At 41.0% G+C, this 25,770-nt stretch overlaps 1 long non-coding RNA gene across 1 annotated transcript; it reads right to left on the reverse strand.

Moving 5' to 3' along the window:
* Nucleotides 1–19,697: 19,697 nt before the first annotated feature.
* LOC121750427 lies at nt 19,698–20,825 on the reverse strand. Its single transcript, XR_006039862.1, has 2 exons — nt 20,351–20,825; nt 19,698–19,992 (listed from the first exon to the last, which is right to left on the reverse strand). It is a non-coding gene; the product is annotated as an uncharacterized LOC121750427 (long non-coding RNA).
* Between the last annotated feature and the right edge of the window lie 4,945 nt (nt 20,826–25,770).

A 25,770-nucleotide genomic window follows, 5' to 3' on the forward strand; every position in this document is an offset into this window, starting at 1 on the left:
GATCCTAGTCACTTTTGGGTTGGGGGACCTTATATTTTGATTTTACTCACGGGTTCTGCCTAAACCCCCCGCGCAATATGGGTGTTTTTGATTAAAAACAAAGTTAGAATTAAATGGAGCGAGCAGGAGTTTCCGCAAGGAAGATAGAGCTAAAAGACCACACCACAAAGTGAAGGGTAGGAATGACATTTCGGAGAGGATAGTACCCTAAGGATTAGAGCCCCATGCCTCTTTATATAAAAGAAGCCCAACATGAGAAGGAAAGAGGGGGACACGGTTATCACACAGACATCTATGCGATTTCAGCTCTCTTCTAAGGCTGAAATCGGAGCTCATTTTACTTCATCTTCCTGAGTTCCGTTGCACATACGCTTGGTTCCCGATCTAGTTTAGTCATAGTTTGGTGCTGGTTCTATCACTTTAATTGTTTGTTCTGCTATTCCGCTTCGAGAAGGAGCCATGAACAAATTTCTATTTTAGTTTGTTTATTTTTAGTTTACTTTTGATGTTATCAACTCTTGATGCTTTTGATTCAGTAAATTTAGAGTTATGATTTCGGTTCCAGCTGATATGTTATGTTTTCATGCATGATATTTCTGATCTGCTTTCGAATTCTATTTTGTGATGCATATCTTAGTTCAAGTGTTTGGATGTGGTTCGATCTGGCTAGATCTGAGTTTTAGACTTATAATTTGTCTAGTTGCGAAGAAAATTATGGATTAAGTTTGTTAGGTTGTTCAGATCTAGCAGCTGATGTTTTATTTCTACATTAGTATGGGTTAGTTTCTTGTTTACGTAGACGTAGATTAGATTTTACTAGTAGATTTAAGTTCACAGTTGTTATAATGTTTTGTTCTTAGCAATTGCTCATGTCTAGTTTCACTCTGCTTTTCATGTTGATTCTACGTAGAAGATAAAGTTGTTAGAAAAGTGTTACTTTATCGTACGTTTTGCAGGAGACTGACAGTGTTCAATTTTATTCTATTTGTCCATTTCAGGAAAGTTTCAACATGGGTTGATCAAGTTGAATTTAGTTAAACCTTAGCAAGTTGATCAGTTTAGCTAGTTTAGTCTCTCAAGTCAAGTAGTTAACTTAACCCACCCCTAAAAAGCTTGGCCGCAACAATTCCCATTTTGTGTCCAACAACAAATGTAAAACACATCATCTCTGTGGGATCGATCCTTACTTCCTTATACTAGTTAATAGTATTGTGGGTTAAGGTTTTGAAAGCACTTTTGAACTCTTCCATTCATCTCACTCGAGTAGGAATAAGTTGATTTGATGAGTCTGAATCTCCACTGGATCCACTCACGTGTGTTCAAAGGTAGAGGGCGTACAATTGGCCAGCCGGATCAGTTTGACAATCCAACCTGAGCAAGCCACAACGATAAACGTAAAGAATGAGTGTGAAGACACTCAAGAGATGTTCAACTTCAGCAACCTTGGTAATTCAAGAAGGAAGACAGAGGGTCGAGGAAAGAGATGATGATAAGATGAGGCGCTGAGGATGGAGCGCCGCTCTAAGTGAAGAAATGATAGGGCAAGGAGTACGTCCGAGCAGAGGCCAGAGATGGCCAGGATACAATCTGATACAGCTAAGTAATCACATAGAGAGGAAGTATGAAATTACTTAAGGATCAAGTGCGCAACAAGACATTATGGTTACCAAGATATCATCAGAGAACAACCGGGCAAAATTTTTCACAAAATGCCTATGTGGCAACATGTTTTACACATGAGGTGAAAACTTTGATAGTTCGATGTATCATGGTCCGAGACCTGCTTGGAGTATAAGTGGGAAATTTTTGGCAATGGGTATACTCGAAAGCATGATTTTGAGTATAAGCGGGAGATTGTTAGGATTGGTATACTGAAAAACATATTTCGAGCATGTTGCACGGATAGAATTGCTTGCATACTACATTCTACAATCCACTTTTAACCCAAGGCGAGAAGAAGTAATTTATCGCATTGGTGTTTGCTTATGCATTTATAAGATGTTTCTCAAACATTTAAACGTATAAGAAGAAAACAAGTTTAATTCTTCTTCATAGTAGACTGGTCGTGCATGACGTTCACAGAAGGTGACACAGTTGGTCCTTTGTAGAAGAGAAATAGAATTTCACAACCTAGATAGGCTTTGACTACCTATCGTGAATGGTTGCAGTGTCAGTCAGCATGTTTCCTTACCTTAGGAAATAAACGACACTGGTGTGGTATAGCACTGAAGGATCTAATAGTTGAGATAAGTCTTTCTTGCTATTTACTAAAAGATGAGGTCTCGGGGATTGTTATTTCTTAATCATTTTTGACATAACATTGAGCATACGATATTGATTATGCACTACTTTGATTTATCACATGGTGTGGATTTTTCGCAATCCAAGAATCCTAATATCTTGGGTAGTGGTGATCAATGTCTAGAGGTGCTAGTATTGTTATTGCATTGAATCGTGTGCAGTGTAAGTCCAGTTTGATAATATCCTGAAGAGGTGTTCGAAAAAAAATTTATTATTCAGAAACCCGTCCGGTTGGAATTTATTCCAGAATAATAAATAAAGATTTTGAACTAGACAACTCTTGGAAAAAGATATTAATTAATTAAAGTTAAATAGTTAATAGATATTTATATCTTAAACACGGGAAATAATAAATTAAATATGTAAAGTCCAGATAACTCATAATTTGGGATTGGGTGGGCAGTCAATATTATTATACTATAGTGGATGATAAAAATATTCCGTTTGGACTTGTATTAAATTGAGGCTCAATTTAATTAGTAAAAGTCCAACAGGTTTGGCCCAAGTCCAACCTCCATGGATCCCTAATCTGGCACATCATAACTCTATATAAAGGAGACTAAATAGAAGACTAATTTAATGATTTTTAGCTTAAAATTTCGTGCCCCCTCTCTCCGGAGGAGAAAGATATTTTCATTCCCTTACAGTGGGAATTTTGTCTTCTATTTCGTCTAGCCCTTTTCGATTCTGACAAGCTTTGCCCACCCAAAGGTCATTATCTGAATTCAGGATATAGATTAGAAGATTTGTGGTGAGTTCAGAATATAGATTAGAAGATTTGTGGTCGAGTATGAAGATCTTCATGCGGAGAAGGAGCAAGCAATCGTCGATTCTTTGGAGAATCATGATTTATGTACGTTCTTGTATGCAATTCAATGTTTAACATGTGATTAATTGATACCATAATCAGTCAAATAGATCTGCATGCATGATTTATTTGTTTATGCATGTCTTCCGCTGTGCAAGGGGCACGAAACCCCAACAGGATCCGTTACTGGTGTTGTTTACTTTCTGCAGCTTTTCTTTCGTCATAGGTACGTATTGTCTAGTTGTTTTTGGAAACTTGTTTACCCGGTCTAGTAGTTTAGTTGTTGAATTTCACTAGTTAAACTTCATTTCTGTTACTCATGCATGCGTTCGTACTTTTTCTAATCCCTAGGTCTAGCAAATAGGTTTTTTTTTAGGATTCGAGATACATTCGGCAATCTAACAAGCCCCTCCCCATTGTCACCCTCATGGCTCGGAAACAAGCCTCCCCCAGCCAGCTGGCTCCTCCGACGGGTCCAGGCCCGTAAACCGATCGCCACCCTCATGGCTCGGATCCAGGCTCGTAAGCATGCCAAGCCCCAAGGCAACAAGCCTTGTAAAGGACCACACTTTTAATTTCCTCAAAGTCTAGTAGTTAAACAAGTCTTAACCCATGAGTTGCGTGGCAGCAGTCAACCCATTCCAAGTCCTCTGAACACGTGCTTACCCCTCCATCTTTGTGGGATCGATCCTTACTTCCCTATACTAGCCAACAGTAAATTGGTTAAGGTTTTGAGACTTATTGAGAGTATCCCAACGACACAGACAAATAGTTTAGGGAGTTCTTAGGCCTAGTGGTTGAGTGAATCCTCTGAACCTGTTTGATCGGCACTTAGTCTCCACGTCTCAACTATTGCTATCAATCTCCTGAGAGATGCGGATGACATTAGGCACTCGTAATGATTTCCCTTTTGATATGGTCCTTGGGCGTGTCCCATTGGTCCCAACAGATGTCTCCCAATCATCGGGAGACATGGTAAGACATTTAGCTCCCTTTCGTGCCTTAGAAAATGTAGGGAGACATTAGACAACCGTCGGTCACTAGGGAGATGTCGGGAGACATTTTGCACCCGTCCGTCTTCTGGAGGAAGTGGGAGACATTTGGCACTCGTCTAGATGTCCCTAGTGATAGGGTCCTAGCGCGTGTCCCACTGGTCCCAATGGTCATCTCCCGTTCATCGGGATATATGGTTAGACATTTGGCTCCCGTCCGTGCCTTAGAAAATGTAGGGAGACATTAGGCTCACGACAGTCCTTTGAAAAATATCGGGAGACTTTTTACACCCATCATTACTAGGAAATGCCTAGAGACATATAGCACTCATTCGTGCCTTGGAAATATGTCGGGAGACATTGGACACCCGCCAGTCTCTTGGAAGATGCCAGGAGACATTTTGCACCCATCCGTCTCTTGGGAGAAGCGAGAGACATGTAGGACTCATCTAGATGTCGCCCATGATAGGGTCCTTGCGCATGTCCCATTGGTCCCAAGTGTCATCTACCGATCGTCAGGATACATGGTTTGACATCTGACTCTCGTCCATGCCTTAGAAAATTTTGGGAGACATTTGGCTCGCGACAGTCCCATAGAAAATATCGAGAGACGTTTTACACTCGTCGTTACTAGGAAATGCCTAGAGTCATTGAGCACTCATTCATTCCTTGGAAAAATGTCCGGATACATTGGACACACATCGTACAATGGGAAATGTCGAGAGATACTCAACACCCGCACGTCTCTTCGGAGGTGTCGGGAGACATTTTGCACCGGTCTGTCTCCTGAGAGATACGGAAGACATTAGACACTCGTAATGATGTCCCCTTTGATATGGTCCTTGGGCGTGTCCCATTGGTCCCAACAGACGTCTCCCAATTGTCGGGAGACATAGTAACACATTTAGCTCCCTTCCGTGCCTTATATAATGCAGGGGGACATTTGACAATCGCCAGTCACTTGGGAGATGTCGGGAGATATTTTGCACCCGTTCGTCTTCTGGGAATAGCGGGAGAAATTTGGCACTTGTCTAGATGTCCCCCGTGATAGGATCCTTGTGTGTGTCCCATTGGTCCTAAGGGTCGTCTCTCGTTCATCGGGAGACATGGTTAGACATTTGGCTCCCGTCCGTGCCTTAGAAAATGAAGGGAAACATTGGGCTCAAGACACACCCTTAGAAAATATCAGGAGACATTTTACACCCATCGTTACAGGGAAATGTCTAGAGACATATAACAATCATTCGTGCCTTGGAAAAATGTCGGGAGACATTGGACAACCGTCGTGCAATGGGAAATGGCGGGAGATACTTAACACCTGCCCATCTCTTGGGAGGTGTCGGGAGACATTTTGCTCCGGTCTGTCTCCTGAGAGATGTCGGAGACATTAGACATTCGTAATGATGACCCCTTTGATATGGTCCTTGGGTGTGTTCCATTGGTCCTAATAGACATCTCACAAAATGTAGGGAGACATTAGACAACTACCGGTCACTTGGAACATGTCGGGAGACATTTTGCACTCGTCCGTCTTCTGGGGAAGCGGGAGACATTTGGCACTCGTCTAGATGTCCCCGTGATAGGGTCATTGCGCGTGTCCCATGTAGGGGTTGGCAGCGGATGCGTGCATGCAATTGATCACATAATATCTTGATCTATTTAGGAGATTGTTTAGTCTAAATCTACGGAATTAGCCAATTTACCTCGTTGATTCTCCAAAGAATCGAAGTTGGCTAGCGCCTTCACCACGTGAAGATCTTGAGTACTAAACCACAGATCTTCTGACTGGTTTCCGGACTGTAAAATGATATTAGTGTGGGTTGATCTCACCAGAATATGAAATTAGCCAATTTACCTTCGTGCAATCTCACCAGAATACTTGGACTTGAATAAAGAAGACGGAAACTGCTCATGGAAAGAGCTGAAAATTGTCCCTCTTCCAGAAAGATAGGGGGATGAAAATTATGATAATAATTAGGTTTATTTTCTGTCTCATTTATTCTCCTATTTAAGTCACATATTGGGCACAGTCAGGGATCTATGGAAGAATTTGGATATGGCCTCCCCCAATTAGCTTCTTACTAATTAAATTGATCCCACAATTTAATATAAGCTTATATTGGAATATTACGAGCATCTACTACAAAAGAAATATTGCACTCCCATCCAAATCCGAAATTACAAGTATTCCGGGTTTCCATTTGTTTGTCGTTCATTTCCCGTGCTTAAGATAGAAACGTCTGTTAATTAATTAATGTCTGTTATGAACTTAATTAATGAACATATTATTAACTCCAAGAGTGGACTAAATAATAAAACCTTGTTTCGAGCAAGAAACGCTTATTTATTATTCAAAGTGTAATCAAACTCCAACTGGCTAGGTTCCGAATAATAAAACCTTGTTTCGAGCTCTTGTGGATGTTATCAAACGAGACTCACCTCGCGCACGATTCAATATAATAGCAATCCTAGGACCGCTAGATATTAATCACCACTACCCAATATACCAGGATTCTTGGGTTGCAAAAAACCCGCACCATTTGGTAAGTCAAAGTAGTGCATAATCAATACCATATGCTCAATGCTAACGTACATTGATTAAGAAATTAATTATCAAGACTTCGTCTTTCAGTAGATAGCATAAAGAATCGTCTTGCTGTTAGATCCAATTCAGTGCTATACCACACCAATGTCATCTTATTTCAGTAAGGCTTGGAAATATTCGAACTGACTTAAGAAAAGTTTTCAGCAATGAGTCCACTGAGTATACCAAGTACTCAGCCCTGCATATTGTTTTTTTCTTAATGTGCATGTTGATCAGTGTCGATGCAGAGGAGGTGTTGGGAAAGAAAATAAATTAAGAGGTAAGGTAGTTGATTTAGTATGTTTTCATACATATTACATCATCTTGGTACTCTTCCGCTGTAAGATCTAGAATTTGTTTTAGCACCCAGGAATTACTCTGATTCGATATGGTTGTACCCTTTATCACATTCAGACAATGTTTCCATTGAGTTAAGTATTATCCATGATAAGTTTGAGACGATTTAGTAAGTTTAGTCGCGAAATAGCTACGCTTTCTTTAACTAGGGAGTTGTGGTCGTGACAGAATCGGTAACTCTAAATAGTAGAATTCATGTTTTAGGATTTATATTCTTTAAGCATGAACTATTTGCGTTCTAGCATGCAATTCTGTGTTAACGTGTGAATAGATTAATCCCATAATCTGTCAAATAGATCCTACGTCTGATTTATTTGTTTTGTACAAATCTTCCGATGTGCAAGGGGCTCCAAACCCCAACACATGGTCCCGCACAGAAGTGCCTTCCTTCATTGTCTTCGTCATGATACTCCGAAAGGCTTGAGACTTAGTTGTTCGATTCTGAGTACCAAAAAGATTTGTGAGATTTTGCATAATCTCGGTGGTAGTCACCATGGCAGAATGCTGATGCTTGAACACTGAAGACATAGAAGCCAACATATAGCACTTAGCCATCTCATTCGCCTTATGCCACCGTTTATGCGCATCTCTAACTCCTGCCGCGGCATTTGCCGCTAGCACTGGAGGTTGTGGAGTAGTGCGCACAAACTTGTACTCTTCAGCTGTGAGAACGATGTCCAAATTTTGTTTCCATTCTATGTAATTTTGGCCCTCGAGTTTGTTTTCTTTAAGAATTGCAGAAAGAGGATTGAATGACATTTTGACGATTTAGTTTGCACTGCAAAACAGAAGATTTATTATTTGTCATAAACTTATGTAAGAAATTTGAGTAGATTAACCATAAAACTTTTAAAAATCTTACAACTGTAAAATTTAAATTTTGTACCCTCCATAAGAGGTCAATAAGCATTAAAATTTTAGTATTTTACTGGTCACAACATCGACGAATAGTCCAGAGACCACATAATGGCATGGCCGCCTAATGTTGCCTAAGCAAGACCCCCAGATTTAGCATTAACACATTCCCATAATAATTTTCATGTGCTGCTAATAAAATCAAGTTATCTCATAAATTCTGTGTGAACTCCTGAATCTCGTAGTTTCTTAGGATCATTGTCACCACATTCCAGTTCATACTATTTATATTTGAGAAGTCTGCCGTTATAAACTTACTATTTCTTAGGATTATTGTCCCCACATAATGCGTGGCGATAATATTAGAAATTAGTTTCACAAATTGCAGACCAATCTGTGGAGACCATACACAAACATTAAGTTCGTAATTATAGCTTAGATATTTGGGTTATGGTTTTTCTTTAATTATCCTTATCCTTGAGGCAGATTAAGGCTTAATTAAATTCTGTTGGCATTTAATTTACTGGATAATTAAATCTTTCGTTATCTTTTATTATCTTACTTTAGGAAATTAATTGTTCTAGAATTTAATTCTCATTCATTTCTTCTATAAGGTATTCTAAAATAAACGAATTATTTAAATCTTAATTAGACATGAAAAATTAAATTCATATTATTTCCATGTTCAAGATAAGGAAGAGAAATTATATTATTTAATTTATTCATACATATCTTTCCTTATTAGGATTCTAGATATATAATAATTAGGAAACTATTAAATTATTCTTGTCCATATCATCTATGAATCAAAATAATATTATCTATTTCCACAGATATAGTCAATAATTCAAATATTTCTAAAATCTAGGGAAATCTTCCAAAAATATTTTATTTCCATTAAATAATATTATTTTAATGATATCTTTTAATTAATGCATTAAATAATCATTAAAATAATCCATCATCGATATCTTATCGTACGAGGTTTGCACGAACGATGAACGATGAAAATCCGACGAGTTCGTAGTCGGATCACGATGCACACGGCGTCTCAGCCAGCAGCGCGCGTGGCATTACGACTCGTTGGGCGTCTCTGCCCTCGGCCTGCGGTGCGCACGGAGGCGCACCAGCGTCTCGGCCAGGCGACGCGTCGGGTGGAGCTGGCTCTCGGCCCGCGCCTCACCTCCCGTCTCGGTCCATTGACCGTCGGGTGCCGACGCTCTCGGCCAGGAGTCTCGTCGGGCGACATGGCGGCTCTCGGCCAGCGAGATGCGCATAGGCGTCGACGCTCTCGGCCAACCACCACTTCCCGTTTCCCCTCTCCCGCACCATCCGCTCCCACTTGCTCAGCCAGCGTCGCACCGCGAAGCCTATCGCTCTCGGCCTGACCTGGGCCTCGAGATCGGGACCTTCCGCCTCTTTATGCTATCTACTGAAAGACGAGGTCTTGATAATTAATTTCTTAATCAATGTATGTTAGCATTGAGCATATGATATTGATTATGCACTACTTTGACTTACCAAATGGTGCGGGTTTTTCGCAACCCAAGAATCCGGGTAGTGGCTGCTCGTAATATTCCAATATAAGCTTATATTAAATTGTGGGTTCAATTTATTTAGTAAAAAACTAAATGGGGGAGGCCCAATATGTGACTTAATATAAATAGGAAAATAAAGGAGATAGAAAATATACATTATTTTCATCAATATTTTCGTCCCCCTCTCTGTCTTCAAGAGGGACGATTTTCAACTCCCTCCGTGAGTAGTTTCCGTTTTCTTTATTAAAGTCTTAGTATTCTGGTGAGATCAGCCCACACCGATATATCAGTTTACAGTCGGGAAACCAATTAGAAGATCCGTGGTTTAGTACTCAAGATCTTCACGTGGAGAAGGCGCTAGCTATCTTCGATTCTTTGGAGAATCAATGAGGTAAATTAGCTAACTCCGTAGTAAGCATGTTTTAGGTGTTAATTGTGCTAAAGCATGTTTGAATTCAAGTTATGAGCATGATACATGTGAGAATTACGCGAATAGAATTTGTCTAAATAATCTGCTAAATAGATCAGAATTATTATGTGATCCATTCCCTGCACGCTTCCGTTGCCAACCCCTTCAATTGGTATCAGAGTCGTTTACAACCCCTTAGAAAATATCGGGAGATGTTTACACCCATCGTTACTGGGAAATGCCTAGAGACGTATAGCACTCATTCGTGCCTTGGAAAAATGTCGGGAGACATTGGACACCCGCCGATCTCTTGGAAGATGTCGGGAGACATTTGGCACCCGTTCATCTCTTGGGAGAAGCGAGAGACAGTTAGCACTCATCTAGGGTCCCCCGTGATAGGGTCCTTGCCCGTATCCCATTGCTCCCAAGGGCAGTCTCCCGTTCATCGGGAGACATGGTTTGACACGTGGCTCTCGTCCGTGCCTTAGAAAATGTAGGGAGACATTTGGCTCACGACAGTCCCTTAGAAAATATCGGGAGTCGTTTTACAGTCGTCATTACTGGGAAATGCCTAGAGACATTTAGCACTCATTCATGCCTTGGAAAAATGTCGGGAGACATTGGACACTCGTCGTGCACTGGGAAATGTCGGGACACATTTTGCACTGGTCTATTTCCTGAAAGATGCGGGAGATATTAGGCACTCGTAATGATGTCCCCTTTAATATGGTCCTTGGGCGTGTCCCATTGGTCCCAACAGACGTCTCCCAATCATCATGAGACATGGTAAGACATCTAACTCCCTCCTGCCTTAGAAAATGTCGGGAGACATTAGACAACCGCCGATCACTTGGGAGATGTCGGGAGACATTTTTCACTCGTCCGTATTCTGGGAGAAACGGGAGACGTTTGGCACTGGCCTAGATGTCCCACATGATAGGGTCCTTGCAACGTGTCCCATTGGTCCCAAGGTTCGTCTCCCATTCGTTGGGAGACATGGTTGGACATTTTGGCTCCCGTCCGTGCCTTAGAAAATGTAGGGAGACATTAGGCTCACGACAGTCCCTTTGAAAATATCGGAAGACGTTTTACGCCCATCGATACTAGGAAATGTCGGGAGACATTGGACACCCGCCGATCTCTTGGAAGATGTCGGGAGACATTTTGCACCCGTGCCGTCTCCAGGGGAGAAGCGGGAGATATTAGGTACTCGTAATGATGTCCCCTTTTTTTATGGACAAGTAAATAAAATAGAACCAAAACCAAACGTTTACATCATACGCTCGGGCATACCCGAGGGAGTACAAGATAGAAAGCCATAAGTTGGCTAGTTGTCACGACCGCACTTCCTAAGGATAGGAAGCACGGGGAATCGTGACTCGTGGGGGATTTAAGAAGCGGGGAAGAAGGGGGAACAATCAAAAGGAGTACGACATACCGATCAAAAGATGAAATTTCATTTATCAACAAGGTTTCAAAACTCGAAGGTACACAACGTGAATGACATAGTTTGACAAATTCAAGGAAATCAAGGAATTCTTATAACTTGGCATAGCGGAAGCATTTGAGAGTTAGCTACTACTATGTATGAAGACACAATAAGCAACCAGATCATTTATTGAATACTGTCTCTGTCCAATGCTCAACATCCTCCGTCCTCCGTCCACGCTCAACCTGCACATAGAGAAAACATATGCAGGGGCTGAGTACTTGATGCACTCAGTGAACTCATGCCCGAAATACATTTATCATTTAGACATGTCAAGCCATCATCGAGTGAATCTCGGGTTTTTACTTTAAAAAGCCCGAGAAACACTAAATCATTCCTTTAATAAAATAGTGCCTGCGCAGGCAAACATCATCCCCCATCAGTACCATATCTGAGCTATCATGTGAAACGAGAATGTGGCCACAATCTCGATCACTGGACCGGCCGACCTAGAGGACGGCTCACGATCCCTAATCAGTGCACTAGTCCGAGTAAGGACTCACTCCCTAGTCAGACCCCGAATTCGTTAACTATCAAAGTCTAGTAGGATTTATCCCATAGACAATCAGATAGGCAATTCAAACATAAAATACGGCATGACATACTATTTTAAACCACCCTTATTTCACGACGGGCCCTGGGACCCGTCGGAGGAGCCAGCGGCTGGGGAGGCTTGTTCCGAGCCGATGAGTGACAAAGGGAGGGCGCTTTGTTAGATTGCCGAATTATCCGAATCCTAAAAATAAAAACCTATTGCTAGACCTAGATTAGGAAAAATTACGGAAACGCATGCATGAGTAACAGAAATGAGTTTAAACTAGTGAAAATCAACAACTAAACTACTGTAACCGTAAACAAGTTTCCAAAATAACCAACTAGACAAATACGTAACATGCATTGGGACCATTTTCCCGAATTACCTATGACGAAAGAAAAGCTGCAGAAAGTAAACAACACCAGTAACAGATCCTGTTGGGGTTTCGTGCCCCTTGCACAGCGGAAGACATGCATAAACAAATAAATCATGCATGCTGATCTATTTGACTGATTATGGTATCAATTAATCACATGTTAAACATTGAATTGCATACAAGAACGTACATAAATCATGATTCTCCAAAGAATCGACGATTGCTTGCTCCTTCTCCGCATGAAGATCTTCATACTCGACACACAAATCTTCTAATCTATATTCTGAACTCACCACAAATCTTCTAATCTATATCCTGAATTCAGATAATGACCTTTGGGTGGGCAAAGCTTGTCAGAATCGAAAAGGGCTTTAGAAGACAAAATTCCCACTGTAAGGGAATGAAAATATCTTTCTCCTCCGGAGAGGGGGGCACGAAATTTTAAGCTAAAAATCATTAAATTAGTCTTCTATTTAGTCTCCTTTATATAGAGTTATGATGTGCCAGATTAGGGATCCATGGAGGTTGGACTTGGGCCAAACCTGTTGGACTTTTACTAATTAAATTGAGCCTCAATTTAATACAAGTCCAAACAGAATATTTTTATCATCCACTATAGTATAATAATATTGACTGCCCACCCAATCCCAAATTATGAGTTATCTGGACTTTACATATTTCATTTATTATTTCCCGTGTTTAAGATATAAATATCTATTAACTATTTAACTTTAATTAATTAATATATTTTTCCAAGAGCTGTATAGTTCAAAATCTTTATTTATTATTTTGGAATAAATTCCAACCGGACGGGTTTCTGAATAATAAATTTTTTTTCGAACACCTCTTCAGGATATTATCAAACTGGACTTACCCTGCACACGATTCAATGCAATAACAATACTAGCACCTCTAGACATTGATCACCACTACCCAAGATATTAGGATTCTTGGATTGCGAAAAATCCACACCATGTGATAAATCAAAGTAGTGCATAATCAATATCGTATGCTCAATGTTATGTCAAAAATGATTAAGAAATAACAATCCCCGAGACCTCATCTTTTAGTAAATAGCAAGAAAGACTTATCTCAACTATTAGATCCTTCAGTGCTATACCACACCAGTGTCGTTTATTTCCTAAGGTAAGGAAACATGCTGACTGACACTGCAACCATTCACGATAGGTAGTCAAAGCCTATCTAGGTTGTGAAATTCTATTTCTCTTCTACAAAGGACCAACTGTGTCACCTTCTGTGAACGTCATGCACGACCAGTCTACTATGAAGAAGAATTAAACTTGTTTTCTTCTTATACGTTTAAATGTTTGAGAAACATCTTATAAATGCATAAGCAAACACCAATGCGATAAATTACTTCTTCTCGCCTTGGGTTAAAAGTGGATTGTAGAATGTAGTATGCAAGCAATTCTATCCGTGCAACATGCTCGAAATATGTTTTTCAGTATACCAATCCTAACAATCTCCCGCTTATACTCAAAATCATGCTTTCGAGTATACCCATTGCCAAAAATTTCCCACTTATACTCCAAGCAGGTCTCGGACCATGATACATCGAACTATCAAAGTTTTCACCTCATGTGTAAAACATGTTGCCACATAGGCATTTTGTGAAAAATTTGCCCGGTTGTTCTCTGATGATATCTTGGTAACCATAATGTCTTGTTGCGCACTTGATCCTTAAGTAATTTCATACTTCCTCTCTATGTGATTACTTAGCTTATCAGATTGTATCCTGGCCATCTCTGGCCTCTGCTCGGACGTACTCCTTGCCCCATCATTCCTTCATTTAGAGCGTCGCTCGATCCTCAGCGCCTCATCTTATCATCATCTCTTTCCTCGACCCTCTGTCTTCCTTCTTGAATTACCAAGGTTGCTGAAGTTGAACATCTCTTGAGTGTCTTCACACTCATTCTTTACGTTTATCGTTGTGGCTTGCTCAGGTTGGATTGTCAAACTGATCCGGCTGGCCAATTGTACGCCCTCTACCTTTGAACACACGTGAGTGGATCCAGTGGAGATTCAGACTCATCAAATCAACTTATTCCTACTCGAGTGAGATGAATGGAAGAGTTCAAAAGTGCTTTCAAAACCTTAACCCACAATACTATTAACTAGTATAAGGAAGTAAGGATCGATCCCACAGAGATAATGTGTTTTACATTTGTTGTTGGACACAAAATGGGAATTGTTGCGGCCAAGCTTTTTAGGGGTGGGTTAAGTTAACTACTTGACTTGAGAGACTAAACTAGCTAAACTGATCAACTTGCTAAGGTTTAACTAAATTCAACTTGATCAACCCATGTTGAAACTTTCCTGAAATGGACAAATAGAATAAAATTGAACACTGTCAGTCTCCTGCAAAACGTACGATAAAGTAACACTTTTCTAACAACTTTATCTTCTTCGTAGAATCAACAAGAAAAGCAGAGTGAAACTAGATCTCAGCAATTGCTAAGAACAAAACATTATAACAACTGTGAACTTAAATCTACTAGTAAAATCTAATCTACGTCTACGTAAACAAGAAACTAACCCATACTAATGTAGAAATAAAACATCAGCTGCTAGATCTGAACAACCTAACAAACTTAATCCATAATTTTCTTCGCAACTAGACAAATTATAAGTCTAAAACTCAGATCTAGCCAGATCGAACTACATCCAAACACTTGAACTAAGATATGCATCATAAAATAGAATTCGAAAGCAGATCAGAAATATCATGCATGAAAACATAACATATCAGCTGGAACCGAAATCATAACTCTAAATTTACTGAATCAAAAGCATCAAGAGTTGATAACATCAAAAGTAAACTAAAAATAAACAAACTAAAACAGAAATTTGTTCATGGCTCCTTCTCGAAGCGGAATAGCAGAACAAACGATTAAAGTGATAGAACCAGCACCAAACTATGACTAAACTAGATCGGGAACCAAGCGTATGTGCAACGGAAATCAGGAAGATGAAGTAAAATGAGCTCCGATTTCAGCCTTAGAAGAGAGCTGAAATCGCATAGATGTCTGTGTGATAACCGTGTCCCCCTCTTTCCTTCTCATGTTGGGCTTCTTTTATATAAAGAGGGATGGGGCTCTAATCCTTAGGGTACTATCCTCTCCGAAATGTCATTCCTACCCTTCACTTTGTGGTGTGGTCTTTTAGCTCTATCTTCCTTGCGGAAACTCCTGCTCGCTCCATTTAATTCTAACTTTGTTTTTAATCAAAAACACCCATATTGGGCGGGGGGTTTAGACAGAACCCGTGAGTAAAATCAAAATATAAGGTCCCCCAACCCAAAAGTGACTAGGATCTAGAGCAAGAACATGACAGAAAAACAAACTGAAGTTCCCACAAGTTGGGATACTCCATGCTATCAAAGCTAAACTAGAAACCAAATGAAAAAAAGGAAGAACTAAAATAATGAGAACTACCATAAAGTCACAATCAATCCACATCTATACGTCGGAAACGAAAGTTAGGATATCCCAGCTGGTTCGTCCTAACAAGCTCTTTCAGGTACCGAGGCGCAAAGACTGACTGAATTATAATATGTCATAGTAGGGGTCTGAACCACTCTACCTGCAAGAAAAGTCGGCAGCATGGTTTCCTTCTCTGTAGATGTGTGAGAATCGAACCTGCCGCTGAGAAGTCATTCTCTGGATCAAAGCCATATGATGTCCAAATCCGAAGAACCAAGCTGTCCAGATGACAGTAAAGTACCAGAGCCAGTGAATCAAGTAGTTTAGTTTCGTTAGTGTAAATCTTGTAAATAAACTTTTCGTTGTTTTCTATTTTCCCAGTTCGGAGGCACCGAGTCCAGGAGGAAACCAGAGGAAGAAGAGGGAGTGGAACCAAACATTGTCCAAGACAAATCACCACCCACTTCACCAATTAACTCGGATGTCAAGAGTAAGGAAAGTGAGGACATCACCTTTGTGAGTCCGCTTGAGGTAATGGTCACCCCAGACAAGGAGGGAACTCAGGAAAGGGCCACCACAGTTTGTAATCAGGAAGATGATCTGGAGATAGGTTCACTATACGCTCATACTGACAACGAGAAAACCCAGGCCATCTCCCATACCGCTGAGCGAAAAGCTATATATGTGAAACCAGATTTACTAGTCATCTTGCCCGTGTTCTTGGAGCTAGTGATGAAAGCCCAATTGAATTCCTTCATGAGTTCGGCAAAATCTGCAGAATGCAGAAAAGGCCAAGGGGGGTCAAGTGAGGTGGATTTCAAGATAAGGGTCGCTCCCCTCTCTCTGAAGGGCGAAGCAGATGCTTGGTTTTAGAGAATTGGAACCCAACATCATCAAGACATGGTCAGAGAGGTCTTCTGGACGCAGTGCCCAAGTACAGCAGCAAAAACAAATGCACTTCGAAGGGAAATCAGAGAGGCTACCTAAAGGTGTGATGAGAGCCTGAGCAATATTGGCACAAGTACAGAGGTCTTCTGGACGCGTGCCCAAGCCACAACATGTCGGAAGTGGAGATTTAATCAAGGTTCTACGAGGGGATGAATGCAAGGCGTAAGGACCTGGTGAACTCATCAAGTGGGGGATGTTTCTACAAACTCAGGTTAAGTAAGGAAAGATCGTCATAGAGAAACTTTTGATTGCAAAAAGAGAATACGACGATGCATCAGACATTCTACCCCAAAGGAATGTTATGAATACCCCTATGATGGATGATAACAATCAACTGAAGATCCGGGTTGACAAACTTGAGGAAGCGTTCATCTCAATGATTGAGTCAAGCCATCTACAAATTCCTTCAATCAAACCCCACTTTCAGACTGATCAAGTGAGCCATCGTCATAATACAAGGGAGATCTGGAGTTCAAATAGGAATTAGAATCCTGGAGGGCAGGCGGACGTGTATCAACAGGAAACGAACCCAGTCCATCAGAGATCACCCCCATAGTCCATGGTTCTCCAATGCAGAGGATTATACCCTGACTTGGCAAGGAGAGGACTGGCAATCAAAATCCAGATTCTACGGAAGAAAGAGTCGAGTGTTTGATCGTATCCCACTAGAGCATGAGGCACTGCGTGAAATCACATGATGAGCTGACTATGGAAATGCAGCACACATATGATGAGCAGAAATCCAGCATGGATGAAATGATCAAGTAGGTCGCCCTACTAACTGATATTATGAAAGGGATACAAGAGGACAGAGCAAGGTCTGAGGTGAATGAGAAGAGGGGAGAGGAAGAAGGTGTGAGTGAAACCGAGGAAAATGAACTATCAAATGTTAAGCAAAAGTCAAAGAAATCACTGGAAAAGCAAGAAGAGATAGAAGAAGTTGAGGCTGAACCCGCAAATGAAGATTCCCAAGCTGATGACGAACCAACACCCGTACTTCTGGAGAAGGAAACGCCCCATGAAATTCGAGAGGAAATAAAGGATAAACCTCAAGGGATGGAAGGAGAAGTCATCAAGCGTTGTGAGGGACTAGGCGCTGCATTGTTCTACCTCCAAACACAAATGGTGCATGCACTAGATGAGAATGTGGAAGGATCCACACCTGGAGAGGAAGGAGAGACTGCATCGACGGAGAGACTGCATCGACAGAGAGACCACCTCCAGTGGTTGACAAGCCTGATGGGTGTTGCTACGAATAAAGTGAACCGGAGCTGAAGGAGGAGAAACCTAGAAGAAAGGCTGCAAGGTTTACCCATTGGGTGCAGTTACAACCATGGCCTGGAGCGTTCAAGGTGGAGAAACCTCCTGACCCTGGACTACGTCCCAAGGAAAAGAAAAAGGTTCAGGGGACTTACAAGAATCACAAGACAAAGCGGGGTACCATTATGGTGATACCTCCAGAAAAATCAGTGGATAGAAAGAAGAAGAGTTAATTCACGATTTCTAATCAGTGATCATTTCCATAAATGTTTGCCTACTTCTAAACTGATCAAGTTAAAGGGGGATTCAGACCCACTTGATCTAGTTTATTTGCAAAGGTGGTAAGGGAAACTAGAGGATGGATGAATGCGAGGAGAAAAGGAAGTTGCTAACCCATGAGTACAAATGTACAAAGATGATTAACTGGGCATAAAGTACTACTCCTCAAGTTTTGGTGGGAATCGAAGCAAGTCAAATTCAGAAGAGCAAGTGCCAACTTGCAAGTCAATCAATCCACCACCTCCTGGGAATTTCAAAGTTTCAGGAAGTATCGTGCCTTATAACTTTTTATTTGTTAATCCATCTAAAAAGGAAAGTAATAAATGAATGAACAATATGTATAGCGGGAGAAATCCCACTATGCACACTCAGCTTGATCAAATGAATAAATGGTCGCTAGGCAATTATCAGAAATTCACCTACTCAACTCAATACACATGTGTGCGCAAAGGACTTGATCAAGCGTATCTCGAGAGTTGCCTACAACCTTATATAAAAGTTTTTATTTTTGTCTTTTGCTTTATTTTAGGAAAATCCCAAACAAATTCAGTTTTAGAAAATAGCAAAAATATGTTTCAAAATTTTTTGGACGTACCTGGAAGGAATTTAAATGGAACTCAATCTAGAAGAATTTCTACCAGTGTTTCACAAATCCTTTCATTATTCTACCTTATTTTAAGCACGGATTTATCAAATAAGTGAAAAAGAATATTACAGTCCAATTTTTGTCTTTTAACCGGGAGAAGTCTAAAATGGAAAATAAAAAGGAATATCATAAATTCTCAAAATTTGAATTTTGGCGCAGGAAGGCGAACAGTTGCTGATGTCACGGAAGTCGTTTCATCTTCCTCTCTCTAAATATACCTCTCCCAACTCTTTATTTTAAAGTAAAACACAATTGACCGCCGATTTTCAAAAGCCCTCAAACCCTAATCTCAATCTCTCAAACGTCTGCAAACTGTTTTCTCAGACAAAAATTGACAACTCCTCTACATCCTGTCAACCACCAAAACCTTCCACCGGACGTCGAGTTTGGTTGATTTCCGCAACTCTTAGACCAGAGGGAACAACACTTCCAGCCGCACAACCTGTGGCGATTCCGAATGTGGGTACATCTCAGCCACCGGAGACGTCTGCCAGTAACTTGTACTCAGATATCATCATAGAGGCGATGGACAAACTAAATCGCTACGGAGACAGATGAAGGAGTTCACAGGTTTTGGATGTTTCGGTTTGTGAAGCTTTTTGAGTCGCTCATCAGGGTACTCTTTTTCCCTTGGGGAGTTTTATCCCATGGGGTTTTTTCCCCAAGGGGTTTTAACGAGGCCCACCCACTCTGGGTTTAGATGGGTGGCTTGAACTGTGATTGTCCGTGTTGGCGGCTTGCCGCGTGATGTTCATTCTTGGTCTTTACCATGTTCCATTGTACTAGTGTAACACCCGTACTTTTTATAGTACTTAGAACAAAACCAAGTTACGACGAGACGAATAATAATTTGTCCAAACGAAAGGAAACGAACAAAAATAAGAACTTGGGGCCAATCCAAGTAAAAATAAAGAAAGTCCAATGTGTTTTTTTTTACAAAATGGCTTTGGGCCAAAACAATCAAAAAGTCTAACAAATAAATATTTATACAAATTGGGCTTGCAACTAAATAAGCCCAAATCAATTAAATCAAATGGGAGCCCAATTCATTCCAAAATGTGGGAGCAAGGCCAATACTTTTCTCTTTCTTTCCATCCTCTTGGCCGATTCCCTCCCTCCATGGAGACTCTCCATGTTTCAACTTCTTCACCTTCCATCTCCCTCAATAAATCCTACAAAATCAAAGGTCACACATTAATCCACAAGCTCCTTCATGTATCTCCTTCTCTAACACTTCACAATACATTTTACAATAAGCAAATTGAGAGAGAGAGAGAGGGAGCCGAGAGAGAGAGCCGAGAGGAGAAAGAAGTGGATTTCTACCATTTTTGTTTTCTCCACAACCAAGTACAATTCTTTGAGGTATAAACTCTACCCAATCTTCAAAGCATGAAGTTTAAGCATATATCCCATTACATATTTCGTTCATTACTTCATACATCCACTTCCCACAAGTAATTCAAACAAATTCAACAATTAACACCAATTGAACACCCGCTATGGTTAATCGAAAACACGAAAGAACATAACTTTGTAATAAGAACGTATCTTGCGGGGCTGTTTTGGGGCTGTGCGGTTATCTTTCGGCTGAATCGGGGTAGTTCGGAGTGTTGGCGGGGAAGGGAAGTCGCCGGCGGTGGAGGGAGACGGCTGGACGAGTTGTGGCGACTGCAGCGCCCCCGGCGGCTGGCCCTCCCACTACGACGAGCCGAGGCGTCGCCCTTTTCCCGGTGACAGCAGCGTCCTCCCGTCGAAGAGGCAGCAGCGGCAACAGGTCGAACCAGCGGCGATGGCTGCTCGGAACAGCGATGACAGCGACGGTGATGGCTGCTCGGTGTAGCTGCTGTGTCGTGACAGAGGGCGGCTAACCAGCGGCGAATAGAGGACGGGGATGGCGTGAGAAGGAATAGGCGACGGGTTAGGGATTTCTCCAATTTTGGGGGATTTCTCTTTTGTGAAGAAAGGAGAGAGAGAAGAAGATAGAGAGATAGTGAGAAAGAGGAGAGTGAGGCGTGGAGGAGGAGGAGTTAAGTTTTGGGCCTTTTGTTTTTTTTGTCTTGGGCCTTGGGTTGTTTTAAAGAAATTGGACTTTTAAAGGATTTGGGCCTTATATTTTATTTGGAAGTATAAGGTGAGGAACATAATTAAGTCTTCGGCCGATAATTTAATCGTAAGGAATTATTTATTTTATTCCCGGAATAATTTTTATCCCAAGTCCGAAATAATATAATTTCGAAGAGAAATAATTGCGATAATTTAATTATGCGCCTAAATGGTTTGGGGATTTTATTTCGACGTCATGGAAAATACGAGGAGCCAACGGAGGAAGTATTGGTATAAGCGGCCGACCGGCGACGCCTTAGGCGGCCCCCAAATAATCGAAAATGCACGAAAACCGAGGAAATGAATTATAAGATTTTAATTAGAGTGCATGCATTCTAAAATGTCTTCGTTACCGAGATTGATGTGTACTTTATGTATTTACTGAAAAGGTGGTTCGCACGCACGCTAAATTCGGAACGAGGAACTTTTTACGGAAATCCTAAGCTTTTGAGGTGGGCTTTATTACTTAAACTCTTTTATTTGAAATGATATGTTATGGTGAAATAAGGGTGATTTAAAATAGTATGTCATGCCGTATTTTATGTTTTGAATTGCCTATCTGATTGTCTACTGGGATAATATCCTACTAGACTTTGATAGTTAACGAATTTGGGTCTGACTAGGGAGTGAGTCCCTACTCGGACTAGTGCACTGATAGGAATCGTGAGCCGTCCTCTAGGTCGGCCGGTCCAGTGATCGAGATTGTGGCCACATTCTCGTTTCACATGATAGCTCAGATATGGTACATGATGGGGGATGATGTTTGCCTGCGCAGGCACTATTTTATTAAAGGAATGATTTAGTGTTTCTCGGCCTTTTTAAAGTAAAACCCGAGATTCACTCGATGATGGCTTGACATGTCTTAAATGATAAATGTATTTCGGGCATGAGTTCACTGAGTGCATCAAGTACTCAGCCCCTGCATATGTTTTCCCTATGTGCAGGTTGAGCGTGGACGGAGGACGGAGGATGTTGAGCATTGGACAGAGACAGTATTCAATAAATGATCTGGTTGCTATTGTGTCTTCATACATAGTAGTAGCTAACTCTCAAATGCTTCCGCTATGCCAAGTTATAAGAATTTCCTTGATTTCCTTTGAATTGTCAAACTATGTCATTCACGTTGTGTACCTTCGAGTTTTGAAACCTTGTTGATAAATGAAATTTCATCTTTTGATCGGTATGTCGTACTCCTTTTGATTGTTCCCCCTTCTTCCCCGCTTCTTAAATCCCCCACGAGTCACGATTCCCCGTGCTTCCTATCCTTAGGAAGTGCGGTCGTGACAACTAGCCAACTTATGGCTTTCTATCTTGTACTCCCTCGGGTATGCCCGAGCGTATGATGTAAACGTTTGGTTTTGGTTCTATTTTATTTACTTGTCCATAAAAAAAGGGGACATCATTACGAGTACCTAATATCTCCCGCTTCTCCCAGGAGACGGACGGGTGCAAAATGTCTCCCGACATCTTCCAAGAGATCGGCGGGTGTCCAATGTCTCCCGACATTTCCTAGTATCGATGGGCGTAAAACGTCTTCCGATATTTTCAAAGGGACTGTCGTGAGCCTAATGTCTCCCTACATTTTCTAAGGCATGGACGGGAGCCAAAATGTCCAACCATGTCTCCCAACAAATGGGAGACGAACCTTGGGACCAATGGGACACGTGCAAGGACCCTATCATGTGGGACATCTAGGCCAGTGCCAAACGTCTCCCATTTCTGCCAGAATACGGACGAGTGAAAAATGTCTCCCGACATCTCCCAAGTGATCGGCGGTTGTCTAATGTCTCCCGACATTTTCTAAGGCAGGAGGGAGTTAGATGTCTTACCATGTCTCATGATGATTGGGAGACGTCTGTTGGGACCAATGGGACACGCCCAAGGACCATATTAAAGGGGACATCATTACGAGTGCCTAATATCTCCCGCATCTCTCAGGAAATAGACCAGTGCAAAATGTGTCCCGACATTTCCCAGTGCACGACGAGTGTCCAATGGCTCCCGACATTTTTCCAAGGCATGAATGAGTGCCAACTGTCTATAGGCATTTCCCAGTAACGACAAGTGTAAAATGTCTCCCAATATTTCCAAAGGGACTGTCGTGAGCCAAATGACTCACTACATTTTCTAAGGCACGGACGAGAGCCAAATATCAATCCATGTCACCCGACGAACGGGTGACGACCGTAGGGATCAATGGGAGACGGGAAAGGACCCTATCACGGGGGACCCTAGATGAGTGCTAACTGTCTCTCACTTTTCTCAAGAGATGAACGGGTGACAAATGTCTCCCGACATCTTCCAAGAGACCGGCGGGTGTCCAATGTCTCCCAACATTTTTCCGAGGCACGAATGAGTGCTATACGTCTCTAGGTATTTCCCAGTAACGATGGGTGTAAACATCTCCCGATATTTTCTAAGGGGTTGTAAACGACTCTGATACCAATTAAAGGGGTTGGCAACGGAAGCGTGTAGGGAATGGATCACATAATAATTCTGATCTATTTAGCAGATTATTTAGACAAATTATATTCGCGTAATTCTCACATGTATCATGCTCTTAACTTGAATTCAAACATGCTTTAGCACAATTAACACCTAAAACATGCTTACTACGGAGTTAGCCAATTTACCTCGTTGATTCTCCAAAGAATCGAAGATAGCTAGCGCCTTCTCCACGTGAAGATCTTGAGTACTAAAGCACGGATCTTCTGATTGGTTTCCAGACTGTAAACTTATATATCAGTGTGGGCTGATCTCACCAGAATACTAAGACTTTAATAAAGAAAACAAAAACTACTCACGGAGGGAGTTGAAAATCGTCCCTCTTCAAGACAGAGAGAGGGATGAAAATATTGATGAAAATAATATATATTTTCTGTCTCCTTTATTTTCCTATTTATATTAAGTCACATATTGGGCCTCCCCCAATTATTTTTTTACTAAATAAATTGAACCCACAATTTAATATAAGCTTATATTGGAATATTACGATCAGCCACTACCCGGATTCTTGGGTTGCGAAAAACCCGCATCATTTGGTAAGTCAAAGTAGTGCATAATCAATATCGTATGCTCAATGCTAACATACATTGATTAAGAAATTAATTATCAAGACCTCGTCTTTCAGTAGATAGCATAAAGAGGCGGAAGGTTCCGACCTCGAGGCCCAGGTCAGGCCGAGAGCGATAGGCTTCGCGGTGCGACGCTGGCTGAGCCAGTGGGAGCTGATGGTGCGGGAGAGGGCGAAATGGGAAGTGGTGGTTGGCCGAGAGCGTCGACGCCTATGCGCGTCTCGCTGGCCGAGAGCAGCCATGTCGCCCGACGAGACTCCTGGCCGAGAGCGTCGGCACCCGACGGTCAATGGACCGAGACGGGAGGTGAGGCGCGGGCCGAGAGCCAGCGCCACCCGACGCGTCACCTGGCCGAGACGCTGGTGCGCCTCCGTGCGCACCACAGGCCGAGGGCAGAGACGCCCAACAAGTCGTGATGCCATGCGCGCTGCTGGCTGAGACGCCGTGTGCATCGTGATCCGACTACGAACTCGTCGGATTTTCATCGTTCATCGTTCGTGCAAACCTCTTACGATAAGATATCAATGATGGATTATTTTAATGATTATTTAATGCATTAATTTAAAGATATCATTAAAATAATATTATTTAATAGAAATAAAATATTTTAGGAAGATTTCCCTAGATTTTAGAAATATTTGAATTATTGACTATATCTATGGAAATAGATAATATTATTTTGATTCCTAGATGATATGGACAAGAATAAATTAATAGTTTCCTAATTATTATATATCTAGAATCCTAATAAGGAAAGATATGTATGAATAAATTAAATAATATAATTTCTCTTCCTTATATTGAACATGGAAATAATATGAATTTAATTTTTCATGTCTAATTAAGATTTAAATAATTCATTTATTTAGAATATCTTATAGAAGAAATGAATGAGAATTAAATTCTAGAACAATTAATTTCATAAAGTAAGATACTAAAAGATAATTAAAGATTTAATTATCCAGTAAATTAAATGCCAACAGAATTTAATTAAGCCTTAATCTGCCTCAAGGATAAGGATAATTAAAGAAAAACCATAACCCAAATATCTAAGCTATAATTACGAACTTAATGTTTGTATATGGTCTCCACAGATTGGTCTGCAATTTGTGAAACTAATTTCTAATATTATCACCACCCATTATGTGAGGACAATAATCCTAAGAAATAGGAAGTTTATAAGGAAGGACTTCTCAAATATAAATAGTATGAACTGTAATGTGGTGACAATGATCCTAAGAAACTACGAGATTCAGGAGTTCACACAAAATTTATGAGACAACTTGATTTTATTAGCAGCACATGCACATTATTATGAGAATGTGTTGTAGAAATGGGATTATGTAATGCTAAATCTGGTGGTCTTGCTTAGGCAACATTAGGCGGCCATGCCATTATGTGGTCTCTAGACTATTCGTCGGTGTTGTGACCAGTAAAATGCTAAAATTTTAATGCTTATTGACCTCTTATGGAGGGTACAAAATTTAAATTTTACAGTTGTAAGATTTTTAAAAGTTTTATGGTTAATCTACTCAAATTTCTAACAAAAGTTTATGACAAATAATAAATCTTCTGTTTTGCAGTGCAAACTAAATCGTCAAAATGTCATTCAATCCTCTTTCTGCAATTCTTAAAGAAAACAAACTCGAGGGCCAAAATTACATAGAATGGAAACAAAATTTGGACATCGTTCTCACAGCTGAAGAGTACAAGTTTGTGCGCACTACTCCACAACCTCCAGTGCTAGCGGCAAATGCCGTGGCAGGAGTTAGA

Source organism: Salvia splendens, chromosome 10 (assembly GCF_004379255.2).
Source record: "Salvia splendens isolate huo1 chromosome 10, SspV2, whole genome shotgun sequence".
Classification (NCBI taxonomy): Eukaryota; Viridiplantae; Streptophyta; class Magnoliopsida; order Lamiales; family Lamiaceae; genus Salvia; species Salvia splendens.